The following is a 5,647-nucleotide window of genomic DNA, read 5'->3' as shown; positions in this document are numbered from 1 at the left end:
TCATTCATGCAAGTCACACTTGTTGATGCTTTACCTGATTTAGTTGTTTCATCAAATTTTTCTTCGCCTTTATGCTTGTTGGGGTTCATGCAGGAGGTTTATTTGGCGGTTCGTTTCCTGACAGTTCGGTTTTCTACTGAATACTTGTACTCCGTGTCGCGTAAAAAGTTATACAAAGATTTACTGTCCATGCTTTTTTCCACCTCCATTTTACCGATCACTATACATTGAATGGCCAGGCCACGATGTACTAAAACGAGTTCGTAAATGTATATATCCCCATGCTGCAAAACATTCTTTTACAAACTTCATAGTGAAACTTTACCGGTAAAAACATGGCTACAGAAAAAGGGTATATTTGTGACTTCTGTTAATTGTCGTCTTTGTGATGTGCCAGAGACAATTGAACACTGTTTTATTGATTGCAAAGATGCCATTCTATTTTGGGACATCCTCCAACGGACTCTAAAGAAAGACCTTGAAATCAACCCCCATACAGTGCGATATCTGCTGCCGACCCATGATGACAGTGTACCTTTCGACGTGTTCTTTCTCATGGGAATGCACAGTCTGTGGAAGACGCGAATGATGGACCGCAACGCCGAACCGGTTGTACCCTCAAGAGTAAATTTCATCCACATGACTGTGCACCTAAAGAATGTTTATGATGGACTTGATGTTCAACCGGACTGGTACCCCATTTTGGTGAGGTGCTTAGCCTTACCACCCTTTTAAAGCGGAACAGTGCTTCTTCTGTTTTTCTGTGTGTGACTCATTGTACCCACCTTTCTATGACTATGCACAATTAGTGAATGTTTTATTGGATGAAATGTTAATGTATTAAATACCATGAAAGAAAAAAAAAGCGCTTCGTGGCGTAGTGGTTAGCGCCACGCGTTCAGAAGCGAGGGGTCCCTGGTTCGATTCCGCTACGGCCACAACTCTCGGAATTTTTTTTTCTCATAAAAGTAGACGTGGCTACCTACTACGACGACTACTACTACAGAGGAGGGACAGACCCACACCCTAAGGAGCTTCGCCCCTAAAAAACTCTCACTGGCCTTATGCTGGTGCCATTCAAAGTGCGCTAGGGCGAGACGCGCACTTTCCCGGGGAGCGAACGCACAGCGGGGAGCAAACGCGATTTCCCAGTGGAAGGGGAGTGGTGGGCGAGGAGGGCATCGAGGGACCCTATATAGACTGTGTGTGCGCGTGCCGGCTCTCCCACTGCGGCGCAGCCCTGCCTTGGCGCTGAGCCGTGCTCCCTCAAGGGCTGCAGAAGATAGCGCCAACCTTTCCCTTTCCCTTTCCCTCAAGAACCACTTATCAGCCCTGCCCAACGTTTATAGAGTATCTATAAACGTTGGCCCTGCCGGCCTCTGCCGCCGACTCTCTCTGGGCTCCCGCCCACCTCTCCTCTAACAGTGTCGACAACGCCGTTTCGCCGTTCGTCACGTAACCGGCGTTTTGACAGCGGTTGTGTGCGGTCACACAAACAACACGCACAACTGTTGTGGACGGCGGCGGCGTTTTACCCGCGTTCGCACCGAACGCGCGTGGCGTTGGTGACGTGTTTATGAAGAACGTGCCAACCTTAGCCGTACACCCTATGGCGGTGTACCGTAGCGACCATAAGGCCATGGTTCCTGTGGTAACTAAATAAATGAAAACCACCGGATCATATATATTTCTCAGTCTTTAATAGTTCAAATAACCAATTACACCATCACATCTTAATAGTCATAATTGGAAATACGTAATTACCACCATAGTACAGCTTCGCTGGTCTTCCATCTCCACCCCAGTGGAAGGGCTGACAGTTTTATTTCTTTTCGTTTCTTCTCTCATGCCCTTCTTTGTTTCTGCTTTTCAGCTATCTTCGTGAGCTTGCTTCAGCGTGCATTGACTGTGCCAGGGTGACGTTTATGTTTTTGTTTTAGTGTACTTCCGGCTTGCCGGCCTTCTTTTTTTTTCTTCTTACGCCAATTTTTTTAGCATCGAGGCGATGCTTTTGTTCGCCTGTAGGTTGTTTACCACCTGTAGGTAGTGGGTCAAGGGCAAGAGTGGGTCGAGCCCAAGAAAACAAAGAAGACCGCGTGCCCCTTCCCTGGTCGAGCCAGCCCCGGCGGACGCGTTTTCCAAGCGCCAGCTGCTCTACGGTTTATTAAACCTTCTATACTACTTCTCAAGGCTCGTGACAATATGAGTTGTGCATATTTTGTGCGTAAAGAAGGCGGCCAGGGCACAGTGTTTGGGTAACAACAGATGGTATTGGGAGCATTGAAGTCTCCACCAAGAGTAATGTCACCGTGTTTCGGAAAAGATCGAATAAACTGAGATGAGAGCTAATGGTGGTAGAATTTGAGGGATTGTAGACATTCAAAGGTGTGAGAGGTGGGTGCGAGGCGTCTGGCGTATACTAAATGGCTGTCACACGTGGAAGCAACGTCGATGAAACGTCTTCCTCTTGATAAGCGACATCCCGGTGAAGACTGCGACGTGGTGGGGTTTGCGTGCAGAGCGCGGTAGCCTGGGATGTTTTTGGTGTGCCTTGTTTCTTGTAGCAGGATAACATGAGGCAGTGTGATTTGCGTAAGGAGCCATTGCTGCAAGGGGGTGCGGTTGTGTAGACGCTACGGCAGTTCCACTGAATTATTGAACAGCCATGATGCTTATTATTGTGTGGGTTTGGTGGAGCGATAAGGGTTTATTTTGGGGGCCGGGTTTACTCACGACGCGGGTACGGGGTGGGTGCTCTTGAAGGGGTGGTTTTTGTCTTCCACAGTGCCTGGGGCGTCATTAAATGCTTTGCTTATGCTTGAGTTCATATTGTTAAGGGACTGTGTGAGTTTTGAAATGAGTGCATCGAGGTTGGAAGTACGTTGTTCTTGCGCCTCGATACGCACTTGTTGCATTTCAACTAGGCCTGTGGGGGCGGCTACGCGCGAGGTAAGCTCTGTCAGCCCCAGTTCTAGCTGTTCAACGCGGCAGGGAGAGGGAAGGTTGTGGCTGCGGTGCGGGAGTCGTAGGTCACCTTCCCTGCTGTACAGGTTATGCAGGGGAAATCTTGTTTGGCCGGAGCAGGCGTCTGGTATTGCGCAGGCTGCGGTTGTGCACCCGGTACGCATTGAATCACAGGGGTTGGTGACACCTCGGTCAGAAGCAGGCGCTGCACCCCCACCCCATTAGTGGGCGCGTGTAGGTTTGACGAGGCGCGCACCTCGGATATAGATGAAGGATTGGAGGGTTTTGCTGTGGTTTGTGGCGTGTTCAGACTCTTCCACTGCTGCCTATGTTGTAGGCGCTGCTTCTTTGGCTGCGTTGGGGCAGGCTTCATGCCGTTGCTTCCGATCGCGGCATATTTCTGCAAAAGGGGCGTGATGGCCTTGACAATGAAGACACAGTGGTGCGCAAGAATGTGGTTCATTAGGCTGGGTGATGGGTATGGAGCAGGTGGGGCACAGGCGCTGGTTTCGGGAGCAGGCACACGTGCGATGTCCATATTGCAGGCATAGTGCAATGATGGGCCCGAGAATTATGGGGACGGCAGCGGAATTCGAGCCGATGGTAGTACACGTGGTGTAACGTGTTCCTGAGGATGAGGACGATTTCTAGGACAAGTTGGGTGGATATATGCAGACAGTGACACGAACACCGAACGTGACACGAACGTGGAACGTGACGCGGCGCCGCAGTGATGGTGGACGCGGCACACATGAATTGTGCACGAGATGAGGCCGACGGGAAACCTTCGGTGGTAATCAAGCACCGATTCAAATATCAGAGTACTTTTAACAAGGAAGCTGTTTAAGCTGGAGGTAGTCAGATGGTGCACACCGAGAAACTCCTCCGCATGGCTATGACGTCACGGGCGTCGCCTAGCAATGAAGCGCCACCTCCTCGCCCCGCCGCCGCTTAAAGCACCATGACCTTGAAAGTAGCGACACTCTCCTCCGCGAGCGCGCATTTCTACTCAATTCGCATCGGATTTCTCTTCGTGCCGGCGCGGTGCGCACGGAACGCTGCAGCTGCAGTGGCTCGCTGCAGCTGCATAAGCATCAATACGTGTGGTTGTTTATTCGGCCTTTTGAAGCGTTGTACGGGAAGTTATCCCTTGTGAAACAGTCATGAGCAAAGTACGCTTCCGGTAGAACGGCGTGCCATTTTTTTAAGCTGCTTCGTTAGATACAAGCGGAAGCGCACTGAACAAATGAGTACCAAGCAGTGGCGGAGCGGTTTGCCTCTGTCGCCACTTGGGGTGTCCGTAACGCGGAGGTGTATTAAGAGCTTAGATATAATGTCAGCAGTGTAGAATATACGCGAGAACTTGTTTCACAATCGTGGCTCTTAAAAAGCTCGAAGAACATAACCAAAAAAAATGTTCGTTTATTGAAGTGAATGCGCCGAAAGTAGTGTGCCAAAAGCCTTTGTACCAATGCCACTGTGCAAGATACATGCTGTGTTTGCGAAAGAGCCTATATAGAACTTAACGCACGCGCCTGTATTCCCCCCACGACGAAACGGCGTTAAATTAAAAAAAAACAAAAATAATAAGAAACAAAACGTTTGCTCACACGGAAACTTCTAAGACAATGGCACTTGATAATTACAAATTCAAGATGTAATTGTTATCAGAATTCAGAGAGATTATGAAAAGCGCGTGGCTTGTACTTTATGAGCATCCGTGAATAATCCACGCCCCATACGTACCTTGGCTTCCGTGCGTACGGCTATTTACTTCACGGCTGCTACCAAGATATCATTGAAGGGTTGGTTATTGAGTTTTTACTTTCTCCCAATCAACTCACGTTGATAAGCCTATGTGCAGGAAAGAGGATAGCTATTTGGATTAAATAAACAAAATAATTCTTATTTGCACTTGTTCCATGATGAAAATCGCTACCAGTGTATTATAACTGATGACACTGAACAGAATGATGTAGGTGGCGCCTAAGATAGTGGACCGGACCGGTAGGAGGTCCGAAAAAAGTGCCACGTTAACTGCGGCATATATTTCAAATAAACTGTAATATTTCCCGTATTTCATAGCTGTATGTGCGTATTTCTTCTTTAGGCCTTGTTCCACATTATGGTCTCATTTCTAACAACCGTATTTCGCCGTCCATTGTGTTTCATTATGTAGTTAAGGTACGCGGGCGAATGCTATATTTAATTAGTATTACTTTCTGGAAGACACGCGGGTACCAGGGATTAATCTAGAACCTTCGATGACTCATATATAAAAGCCTACGCCTTTCGCCGCTGATCAGATTTCGACTATCGCCGACTGTGTTCGCCGCTGTCGTGCTTCGAGTGTAGCTTGCTTTTGTGGGCACAGGTTCGCCCAATAAAAAGTCAGTTTCATCATTCACAGTTTTGCGACTGTTATCTTCACCGTCACTACTACGTGATATCTGGTGGAGGTGCTAGTGTGTTCATACACTGAACGCCCCCGCAAAGCCGCGATCCACGCCCAAAACCAGAGGACAACACCAACGTCACCAAGGATAAGCGAGCTAGCCGTAGGCAGCAAGGACTTCTCCCTGAGTATGGACTTCTTCCTGAGAAGATCACAACGATCAAGACCAAGTCAACGACCCCAATGGCAACCCCAGCGTCCCCCATCCTGCTGCAACAATCTCGGGAG

The sequence above is a fragment of the Dermacentor silvarum genome, chromosome 5, assembly GCF_013339745.2.
Source record: "Dermacentor silvarum isolate Dsil-2018 chromosome 5, BIME_Dsil_1.4, whole genome shotgun sequence".
Lineage (NCBI taxonomy): Eukaryota > Metazoa > Arthropoda > Arachnida > Ixodida > Ixodidae > Dermacentor > Dermacentor silvarum.
Note: the sequence above shows the minus strand (reverse complement) of the source record.